This window comes from Balaenoptera physalus (genome assembly GCF_965194825.1).
Source record: "Balaenoptera physalus genome assembly, chromosome: 13".
Taxonomy (NCBI): Eukaryota; Metazoa; Chordata; class Mammalia; order Artiodactyla; family Balaenopteridae; genus Balaenoptera; species Balaenoptera physalus.
The window spans coordinates 15,314,415-15,326,567 of record NC_138892.1 but is presented as its reverse complement, the minus strand read 5'-3'; the positions used below and the strand labels follow the sequence as shown (position 1 = coordinate 15,326,567).

Below are 12,153 nucleotides of genomic sequence, written 5' to 3'. Positions count from 1 at the left end.
GACAAAATCACCCCCGTTTGAGAATCACTGCCCTGCAAAACCTAAAGGTATCCTTCCATAGAGAGACTTGCTAAATGACCTTAAAAGAAGACATGAATTCTGCTCCTAAATACATCTGGGTTAATTAGTTAACCCTTAGTTAATTAGTTAACTAATTAACTAATTAGTTAATTAGTTAACCCTTCTCAGGCTTCCAGTTTCCTGATCTTAAGAAGGTAAAGAGTTGAACTGAGTGCTGTCCTTCAGCACTGACCTTCTGGGATTCTGCAGGTCAGAAGCTGTGATCTGGGACTTGGGTCTAGAATACAACTTGAAGGAAAGCAGGATTCAGGGGAGAGGATTTGCAGTGAGGGACACACCATGCATGCAGGCAAGAAAGCGGTAGGGAAATGTGTATATGAAGTGGGAAGAGGCCCTGTGGCTGGAATGGTGAGAAAGAAGAAATGGTTGAGAGATGGGGAACTTTCCAGAGGGGCAACTGCAAGACAGCCTTGAATTTGAAGCTTGTGGTTGAGAATTTAGATTTCTTTGGCACCCAACTCAGGACCAGGCATCTAGTAGTTACCCACGCAGAATTTGAACAGAATCTAAGTGAACATGGAAGGCCTTTGGTAACACAGAGAGGCAGGGGAATGGGGCAGTAAGAGCAGGGCTCCAGCAACAGTCTGCCTGGTTCAAATCTCAGTTCTACTTACTACTTTCAGGCTCTGTGACCTGGGGCAAGTTTCTTAGCCTCTCTGTGCTGCAGTTTCTTCTTCTGAGCAACGAAGATAAATTTTCTAGTGTTAAAGTAAGGATTGGATAAGTTCACATATATGAATGAGTATGTGGGTGTGTGTGGGTGTCTGTGTGTGTGTGTGTGTGTATATATATATATATATATATATACACACACATATAATAAAATTAGAACAGTTTCTAGTATACAATAAGTACTAATGTGTTTGTAATTATTATTACTAGTATTACTATTATTTGAGAACCAATAAAATACTTTTAGTATGCCTTGCATACTGCTTGACATATAATAGGTGATCAGAATGAATTAATGAAGATTTCTTAAAACATTAGCTCCTTAATACCCATCTATGATACTAGAACTTATCCCATATCACCCTTCCCTAGTCCACCGTCCAAAACTCAGATGCCCCAGAGCCAGACAGGGAACACCAATGAGTGGACCCAGCTGGAAGTGAGATAAGAAAACTGCAGTGGGGTGGGGATGGTGGTGTGCTGAATTGGGCGATTGGGATTGACATGTATACAGTGATGTGTATAAAATTGATGCCTAATAAGAACCTGCAGTATAAAAAAACAAACAAACAAAACAACTAAAAAAAAAAAAAAAAAAGAAGAACTAGGCATACGTATGCCCCACATCAAAGTTTTCCAACTGTTTTCAAACCCTGTGCCGGTCAGCAGCATAGGTGCTAGGACGGCACTGGCCTAGAGTTTGCCCTTCTGCTCCCAGGCCCAGCACCTCTCCCTCCTTCCTGAAATTCTCTTCCAGGCAGACTCCTGTGCTTCACAGCAGGGACAGGGTGTGGCTTTCTTTGTTGTGCTTTGAGAACCACTGGGCTGCTTTTAAATGAAAGTGTAAACTGGCAAATTCTTGGCCTTGTTTCTCCTCAAGCTGACCTCATCCAGGTGCCCAGTAAGCTGGGAAACTAGACGCATTTCTTTCCCAGGTGATCCTCTTGGCTACAGTAATAAGTGTTTGCATGAAATTAGAGCAAAAACCAAGAAGCTAAAATGTCAAGATGGAGTCAGGGAGAAAAGCTGTTGCACAGTAAAGAGTGGTACCTGAACACCAGAAAACATGTGATAAACTCAGAGAATGTCCATGCTTGGAGGCACCCAAGAGCTTGACTAGCCCAACACCCCCATTTTATAGATAAGGATACTGAAGCAGTCAGTGGAAATGGGATGTATCCAAGGTCACAGCTAATGGGTGGTACAGCCAAAACTTAAACCATTGGCCCTATTCCTGCCTTACCAGTTGCTTTCAGAACCATTATGTAGGCCCCTGTTCTGTAGGGTTCCTCTTTCTTGGCTAAATCTGGTCATGGCCTCAGAATCCTGCTTAACACCTTTACTCTAATCATCCAAGGAATCAGAGTTTGCCCAAAATGAACCCCGTTCCATCCCTAGTTTAGGTGTTGTTTCACAGCCAACACAACATTACCCTGAATTCCTAAAGAGGTAGTGGGAGTGTTGACTCCTTGTAATGTTTCTCCTGCATTTCCGATGACTGACATAGGCCCACCCACATCTTCTAGAAATTCAGAGTCTGTGTCACACATCCCACATCTCCAGTTACGTATCTGCATTCAAACAGTACCTCCAGCATAGCAAGAATAGATTCGTATGCACCCTCTCACTGATTCCTCACAAAAACCTTGACACGTATGTACTGCTCTCCCATTTCATGAATAGTATTTTCTGCCACCCTTAGGTGAGTTCCTGGGTCGGCAGATAAATGAAATCAGCATCGTCCTCTGCTCCTGGATGTCAGAAATCTCCATGCCCACAGAGAAATATGAAGGGATGGCGACTTGATCCGCAATTACTATTTTGAGTTAGTGTTGTACTCTCAACCCTAGGCAACTCCATTTCCAGTTACATAGTCACCTATGTAGCCAAACATCTTGCTTAATATCCTTCTCCATGACAACCTGGGAGGGCAGGGCCCGTGTCTGGTCCACTTGCTGCTGGACCCCAGCACCTAACCCAGCGCCTGGCCTGTAGCTGGTGCTCAATATGTGGAATGAATGAATCATGGCAGTTCGCTTAGCCTCCGAGGTTCTCTGGGGCCGAAATCTCATCCTATTGGCCCCTCTGTATTCCCAGGCTGTGGCTCGTGGCATTCGATAGTGTTGGATTCTGAGGAGTTGGGCTGGGACCAGGTGTGGGACTCCTCACCAACCCAAGTCTTACTTAGGCCTAACTTTGTGACGAGACGGATCTGGTGACTTGGAGATAGAAGAGCCAAGTGACTTTGGGGCAGGTTACTTAACGCCTCTCGGTCTCTGTTTCCTCATCTGTGAAATGGGCATGTGGAAACCTGCCTTTTGGGTTTAAGGGTTTTGGCAAGAAGTGAGCATGGGCTCAAGAGTCAGACCACCTGGGTTAAACCAGGCCTTGCCACCTACAAGCTGTGTGGCCTTGGGCAGGTAACATAACCTCCATGCCTCTGTTTTTCCATCTGTAAAATGAAAAGAACAGTGCCCAGTTTTGAGGGCTATGTTGAGGATGAGGTGGGTTATTACATGTGAAATGCTTAGCACATGGAAAGCTATCTATAAATGTCAGTTAGTAGTAGTAGTAGTAGTATATTAACTATAGTGTGTTGGGAAACTGTAAATATTTACTATTTCTCTGATTATCGCTAACACCTTTACTCTGTTCCAAGGCAACTAATCTGGCCGCTAGCCTTGGGGAGCCAAACTGTAAACCAAATTACAGTCACAGAGCCCAGGCAGCAGAGGGGGCAGGGCACGGCGGCTCCTCCCCTCACATGGCCCCCAGGCTGACCCCAGGCCACTGCCTCTGAGAGAGGTCTCGAAAGTTGCTCTGTCTCAGGTTGCCAGCCTGCTGGCGAGACCTTGATGAACAAGAATAGAAACACAGGGAAAGGGAAGTGAGAAGCCATGAGAGAAATCGCAGAGCTTTCACAAGGCCCAGCAAACATGAGGCTGCAGCAAGGGCTGGGCTCCGGTGGGGCCCGGCTCTGGGACAGCTGGAAATCGCCTCGGGGGCAAGGAAAGACCTGCCCTGGGACTGGGCAGGATTGTGTGGTTGGAGGATGGGGGAGGGGGAAGGGGGAAAGGGGAGATTCCAGATGGCCTGATTAAATCCCTAGAAAGAGGACCTGCAATTATAAAATAATAGTATCGTAATAAATATGCATCCCATGTATCAGGCAGTTATGATCACACACTGTGCTGAGTGGTCCGAAAGTATCACCTCCTTTAATCCTCATTGCAGATATAGACATTAAGTACTGTTGTTGTCATCCCTGCTTTGCAGATAGAGAGACAGAGGCTTAGAGAGGTTAAGCTACCTGCCCAAGATAGCAAGTAAGAAGCCAAACAAGGATGTGGACTCTGGTGCTGGGGCCTGGGCTCTGCCTGCTGCGTAGATGCACAGGCTTTGGTGTCAGACACTCAAACCTGGGCTTCAGCTTCCAGCAGTTCCTTCAAGGAGAGAATCCATTGAAGTGGTGGGAACCGAGCACTTTGTACAGCGCTTGGCATATAATGAGCATGCAGTGAAGGGTAGCTTTTTTTATTACTGATGAGGAAGTCATGGTTATGGGAACTGCTTAGGCCTTTTGGGGTTCAGATCCCAGGGTCATGAGGAGTCCCTTTGGAAGCCCAGTGGTTGCCAGCACATCACTAAGAACTGAGCAGTACGGACTAGTCAGTGGGACTGACCCCGGATCCAGACTGTCTCAGTTCACATCCTGACTCCTCCTTATTAGCTGTGTGACAATGAGCAAATTAATTAACCTCTCTGTGCCTCATTTTCCTTATCTGTAAAATAGGTTAGTAATAATAATGCTTTCCTCATAGGGATATCATGAGAGTTAAATAAGTCAATATTTGTAAAAAAAACTTACAATATGCCTGGTCCATGGTCATTGCTTTCTAAGTCTTTGTTGGATAAGTAAAACATGTAATGTTAGTGTCCCTGTTTTACAGAGGAGAAAAATAAAGGAGATTGAGTAACCTGTGCAGCATTACCCAGTGAGTGAGGGCAGAGCCAAGCAGTGAACCCAGGCAGTCTGGCTTCTGAGCGCACACTCTGTGGGACGGGCTTAGCAGAGTTCCACTGGAGCTCAGGGATCCTGGGAGCTGCAGGGTACCTTCTCGTACCAGTGGGGTCAGGATTGGTCCTGGTGGTGGAGGAGGAAAGAGGGTCTGGGAGCCTGGCTGGGCAGGCCCATAGCATCCTAAGAGGCTCTGCCTTTTCTTGCTGTTGAACTGTTCCAGAAACTGTGCTTTCATCAAGTATGACTTCCATCCCCCCTCCCTCCCCAACCTCTGTCATCACTTACAGTTTGCTTGCAGAAGCATATAGGACAGGAACGACAGTCCTTCCGGGGGCATGGTTTCCCCACTAGGAAAAGGACCGCCTTTATTCTGGTGGAATTTGTTAAATACAGTATCTAATCTGAGACCTTAAGAAGCGCTATTCCTAAAACGTTCTTTAGTCTCTGTGTCTCTGCATTTGCTTCTTTGAAATACAGTGTATTTTCTCCAGTCTGCACCTTGCTTTGTGATTTGTAATAATGATTATGGTATGAGATCTATAACACTTAATGAGAGCTGTGTGCCAAGCTCTGTTCTCTTCCACACACTGTACGTGGATTATCTCATTTAATCCGCACCCAAAATCCTACAAGGAAGGTATTATTACTAAAAGCTCATTTTACAGATGAGAAAACTGAATAACACAGAGGTTAAATAACTTGCCCCAAGATCACATAGCTGCTAAGCAGTAGAGCTGGGAAAACCAGAGTTCATGCTTGTAACTTCTGTGCTAGCTTTTAAAATTCATAAATGAATAAAATGTGTCTGAGGCCTCACCAGCTTGCATTTGTCACTTGGACTGCATCAAGATATCAGCAGAATGTATCAGTTCTCACCTCAATGCCACCTCCTTCCCAGGGGAGAAAAGGCAGTGCAATCACTGCTGTCCTCAGGCCTGCAGGCCTCCTGGAAAACATCTTTCTGAAGTCATGTTCCTGAAGTAGTGGGAAATATTGAACCAGTCTCTTGGGGCCGGGGTCCTTGAGAAATCAGAGAAATTGATGACCTTGGTAGCTGACCACTCTTACTTAAATTGATCAGAATTTTTTATGGCATCATTGAAAGCCACTCAGAGGGAAAAACCACAAAGTTGATCACCTTCTAGTGAAGCCCCAGGTGACCGGCTTTATAGATTTCTACATAAATAAGTCCTGCACTTAGGCAGGCATGCTCATTTGTCCAGGCCACGGGCAACCTGCTGGTCTTCCGGGGCAGATCCCTCAGAGAATTTCCAGAAAGAGTAAATGGAGCTCTGAGTCGTGTCTGCAGGAATGCTGCAGGAATTAAGACTTTGCAGAGTTAAATTTTCTAACAAACCCAGTTGAACAGAAAGCCACATTTTCACATACCGCTATGGAAAATGTTTCTTACCTGTTTCAGTTTGCTTTCCTGCGTTGGCTGGCAGAATTCAGTAACCAGAACCATTACTTAACTTTGTATGGCCGAGGGATTCTTGATGAACAGACGTTTCCTGGGGTCTGCTCTCAAGAATGAACGGTGGGTTGTGCATGGATCACACATCTGTTAATGCCGTTATGCTTCAGGCACTGTTGGGGATACAACAGACAATAAGGTAGATGTGGTCCTGCCCCCAGGAGGCTGACATTCTCATGGAAAAACAAAACAAAAAACAAAAAACCAAGCTTTTTACAAGCGAAAAAATAAATTAATAAAATAGTCACAGGGCTTCCCTGGTGGCACAGTGGTTGAGAATCCGCCTGCCAATGCAGGGGACACGGGTTCGAGCCCTGGTCTGGGAAGATCGCACATGCCACAGAGCAACTAAGCCCATGAGCCACAACTACTGAGCCTACGCGTCTGGAGCTTGTGCTCCGCAACAAGAGAGGCCGCGATAGTGAGAGGCCCGCGCACCGCGATGAAGAGTGGCCCCCGCTTGCCGCAACTAGAGAAAGCCCTCGCACAGAAACGAAGACCCAACACAGCCAAAAATAAATAAATAAATAAATAAATAAATAAATAAATTAATTAATTAATTAATTAATTAATTAAAAAAAATTAAAAAAAAAAAATAGTCACAGACTTTGAAAGGTGCTAAGAAGGAGACAGATGAAATTGACCTGGAGCCAAGGTGTACAAAGATAGGGGAGAAACTTACCTCCTTTAGATGGTCAGAGGAGACATCCTTTGGACATGACCTCCAAGCTGACACTTGAGGGGAGAGAAGGAGTCAGCCCTGCAAAGAGCCAGGGGAAGGGCATTCTAGCGGAGGGGAACAGCAGGAGTAAAGTCCTCCAGGCAGGACAGACGTTGGCCAGCTGAAGGTACAGAAGAGAGAGGAGAGTTGCTGGTACAGAGTGAAGGAGGCAGGGAAGTGCTGGAGAGCAGGGCAGGGCCGGTACCCCAGAGCCCGGCAGGCCATGCGTGGAGAGCTGGATTCTACTCTCAGTACATGGGAAGGCATTGAAAGGTGTTAAGCAGAGGCAGAACATGGTCCTATAAACTTTTTTTTCCTTGGCCATGCTCCATGGCTTGTGGGATCTTAGTTCCCCGACCAGGGATTGAACCTGGGCCCTCGGCAGTGAGAGCGCAGAGTCCTAACCACTGGGCCACCAGGGAATTCCCCTTATAGACGTTTTAAGCTCACTCTCGCCTTGTGTAAGAGACTGGTTTGGATAGAGAGAAGAGTGAAATCACACGGAAAACTTTTTTTTAATTTATTTTATTTATTTATTTTTTGGCTGTGTTGGGTCTTCGTTCCTGCGTGCGGGCTTTCTCTAGTTGTGGCGAGCGGGGGCTACTCTTCGTTGTGGTGCGTGGGCTTCTCAATGCCGTGGCTTTTCTTGTTGGAGAGCATGGGCTCTAGGTGCGTGGGCTTCAGTAGTTGTAGCACACGGGCTTAGTTGCTGCATGGCATGTGGGATCTTCCCAGCCCAGGGATTGAACCCGTGTCCCCTGCATTGGCAGGCGGATTCTTAACCACTGTGCCACCAGGGAAGTCCCTCACACAGAAAACTTTTATTAAAACATTTCAAAATACAACTTTCCAATATATAAAAGTCTAAACAACTGTCCCTTCCCAGCCCTCCCCTGCTAATGACCCAAGCCAAAGCACTGTCATAAGAATTTGTCATAACAAATTCTTATGCCTATGCTTGGTGCAAGGCAGTCCTTCTTTGTCATCAGCTGTCTAGGATATCACAGGCCTAAGAATTAAAATATGCCCAGACCTGAAAGACTCTGCATTACGAGCACTTTAATAGGACTGAAATTACAACCTCTAGGCAAGAGATGCTGGTGTTGTATGGACACCAAGGGGGGGAAGCAGGGGTGGGGGGATGGGATGAATTGGGAGATTGAGATTGACATATACACACTAATATGTATAAAAGAGATAACTAATAAGAACCTGCTGTATAGCCCAGGGGACTCTACTTTACTTCGCTGTATGGTAGAAACTAACACAACGTTGTAAAACAACTATGCCCCAATAAAAAAAAAAAGATGCTGGTGTTTAGAACCAGGGTACGGGTGGTGGAGGTGGAGAGAAGTGGGCGGATTTGGGATTTGGGTGGGAACATTAACAGCTGATGGAATGAATATGGGCATGAGAGAAGGTTCTGGCCTGAGCGCCTGGGTGGACGGTGGTGCCATTTACGGAGATGGGATGACTGGAGGACAAGAATGGAGGGTGGGGATGGACATAAAAAGCTCCATGCTGGACAGGCCCAATTTGAAGGTCTGAGAGCCATCCAAGCAGTTTGGCCCAGTAGACGGTTGTATGTGTGGGCATGCCAGCATGATGGAGAAGTGCCAGTGTCAGGCTGGGGTCTCAGATCAACCAGGTCAAATCCTGGCTCGCCACTTACCAGCTCTGTGACTTGGGCAGTTTCCTCATCTCTGGAACGGGGCTCCCAACATCACCTACATTGTGGGCTTGTTGTACTGATCGTATGAGTTAATACATGGGAAGAGCTTAGATTTCAATAGTAAGTATTCAATAAACGTTGGATTCCTATAATAACAATTACCATCATCATCACCTTAGCGACAGTAATTTTCTTGCCATTTCTCTCTTTCTAATTAAAATCAAGGACCTTTGTAGCTGGTAAACACTTCTCCTGATGTTCCAGGAATTATCGCTTTACCAGTCTGGGAGCTCTGTGAACACAGGGTAGGGTCTCTGTCTCTCCTCCATAACCTCCCCTCCTGGTGCCCACACACAGGACATGCCGCAGTAACCCTCATCCAGTCACGTGGAATTTAGCGTGATTCCGGAAAAGATGCTTATTTGAGAGAGTCAGTCAGGCATTGAAGAGAGCAGGAGGGGCTTGGACACAGACAGGAGAGAGGAAATTGCAAATTCAGTGATGGTGACGATTCACAGCATCTTTGCTCCCCAAGAAGGAGGCTCTTGATTTCACAAAGCAACCTCTTCCAGAATTAGATAGTGGTCTGTTAGAAGAAAGGTTTCCCTTACAATTAGTCAAATCAGATACCTCCCCGAGATTTGCACACACACCCCCATCAAGGCTCCAGACACCTCGGTACGACACCTGCAGGCCCCCATCTCTCCCTCTCCGGAAGCCTCTGTGATGTGTGCCCCAGGATCTCACCCTGTTGCTCTCACCCTCTTCTCTCTGTCGTGTTCATTTTGCCTGAAGCATCTGCCTTAACCAGTTTTTGGGGAACATGGGTCCCTTAGATGAAACCCACTGCCACACCAAGCACCTCCCCTCTTCCCCTGGAGATGGGTGCTGTCTACACTTCAGTGGGATCCATGATCTCACCGTGTATTCTTTTCAAATCATGGCACGTGGCTCTGCCCTTTCCCAGATTTTTTTTTTTAAGTTAAATTTCAATTTCAGATAAACAGTGAATAATGTTCTAGTATAAGTTTCACTCAATATTTGCTAAAGCATATTTATTTGCTAAATCATATTTATTTGCTAAATCTGGCCATACCGTAGCTGTAAGAATCCCAAGTCCAAATTCCCATGAACTGGACCAAGAAGCCCTAGGGCACAGCCCCATTATGTGCCCTTAGAAGTTCACATCTTGGGTGCTGATGCCATGGTCTAAAGCCAGACCCGGAGTCTTCAGCCCTCCCCTACCCACACCTGGAGAGCTCTCAGGCTTCCCTGGAGAGTCTTCCAACTGAGGTAGTCTTGGCTCCCCGACCTGCCATGAAAAGGTCTGAATCCTGGAGTCCAGGGTCCAGGTCCAAGTCTCCTAAATACCTTTCTTAGTTCCTCCCAGGGCTGTCCTACAAACAAGCCCTCGGAGCGCCTGGCCTGACACGCAGTTCCTGAGGCATGTATGCAGATTAGACCCCACGTCAACACCAACCTTCCTCTTTCTCTGGATTCCATCGTCACTGCATCAGTGCCCTCTGGTCCTCTAAGAGCCCTAACATCTCCTGTGACTGCGTTCCTATTTTGGGACAGCCTTCCTCCAAGGCTCCTTTGCCAGCTGAGATGAATGATAGATCAGGAACCCAGTGAAGGGTCAAGACCATCCCACTTGATTCCTAAGGCTCCCTCTGTTCTTCATCCCTCAGGTCCTCTGCCCCAGATCCTAGCCGTACTGAGGAGCCTTAGTGCCATAAACTTTCAGAACAATAGTCCATCTCATTTCCTTCAAGGATTAAAAAGAAGCTAGTTCCCTGGCAAACTTAACCCTTCCTCACACCAGAAAGTGGGTTATTTAGAGGCAGGAGTGGAACCAGGAATTCTGGACCCCTGGCTCCTCTCCTGAGTATCCATGCCCGGCATTAGCAACGAGCAGGAATATGAAGGGGTCCGGGACAGCACAGACTCCTGATGATGCAGGGCGTGTAGTTCACCAGCCTGAGGACAAGGGCCATCACCTGAGAAATGGGCACCTGCTCGCAGAAAAGACGGAATCCTCGTCCTCTGCTCCATCCCAGCACCCACCACCTTCACTCAGCCCCTTGTCACTTCACACTTGGGCCGTGACTTCTTTCCGTTTGGCTGTTTCTTTTAGCACCAACATCTCCCCACCTCTAGGGTCAGCTCCCCTTAGATCCATCCTCCATGCTCTCCCAGAGTTGGCCATCCAACCGTATCACTCCCCTGCCTGCTTAGAAACCTTCAGTGGCTCTTACGGATAAAGTCTTAGGATTAAGTAAAGTTCCCCACCCTCAGCTTCTGGCCCTCTGCCTGGAAGTTTATGCCCCAGAAACACTAAAACCTCCATAGTTAGCTCTCAGAGCCCGCCACGTCTCGTGTCCATACCTTTGCTCATGCAAGCCCTGCTCCAAGTTCTCCTACCCTCTGTCCCTCTCTCTCCTTACTTAAGACACAGTTCAGTCTGTCATACAGAGTGAAGTAAGTCAGAAAGAGAAAAACAAATACCGTATGCTAACACATATATATGGAATCTAAAAAAAACGGTACTGATGAACCTAGTGGCAAGGCAGGAATAAAGACGCAGCCGTAGAGAACGGACTTGAGGACACAGCGAGGGAAGGGTAAGCTGTGACAAAGTGAGAGAGTGGCATGGACATATATACACTACCAAACGTAAAATAGACAGCTAGTGGGAAGCAGCCACATAGCACAGGGAGATCAGCTCGATGCTTTGTGACCACCTAGGGGGGTTGGATAGGGAGAGTGGGAGGGAGGCTCAAGAGGGAGGAGATATGGGGATATATGTGTACATGTAGCTGATTCACTTTGTTGTACGGCAGAAACTAACACAACATTGTAACGCAATTATACTCCAATAAAAATATATATTAAAAAAAAGACAAAGCTCAGGGGTCATCTTCCCCAGGAAGCCTTGCTGGATCCCCTAGACTCTGTTTGGTGTGTGTCTCTGAACACCTCAATCACTGCAATTACCACATGGCATTATGGTTACCAGGGCCTGTGCCCTCTCCCCTTCCAGGCATTGTGAGCCTCTTGCAAACAGGTGCTCAGTAAATGCTTGGTGGTTTGATTTGACAATTCACCATAAGAAGGAAGTAACATCCTTTACAAGCGTTGTTTGTATCCCCTTCTTGAATTCCTTGATTCTCCTCCCCACCCTTCCCTAACCTGGCTCACTTCGCCCAACTGGCTCAGTTAGTTTCCAGAGCATCTCACCACTGGTACTCTTATTTCATCTTGCCAGGTCTCCGCCCTGCTTCCACTTTGGAAGTAGAGACTCCAGCCATTCTGTGTTCACTCGGCTAACGTATTTTAACACCTCCATGTGCTGGGTGCTGTCTGGATTGTGATGCAGAGACTTGCTGGACAAGGTGCCTGCTCTCAGAAGTCCCCAGCCTGGAGGGGAAGTCAGACAAGGAAAGAGGCAAATAGTATATGCTGTGATGGGGGGACAGGGGGACACAGTAGATACCCAGGTCAGCTCTCCA

The 12,153-nt window shown here is 46.9% G+C and overlaps 1 protein-coding gene across 9 annotated transcripts in view; it reads left to right on the top strand.

The window, feature by feature from the left end:
- Window positions 1-12,153, top strand: part of ABTB3 (ankyrin repeat and BTB domain containing 3) — a 313,346-nt gene that overhangs the window by 256,698 nt on the left and 44,495 nt on the right. The gene's annotated exons all lie outside the window — the stretch shown is intronic.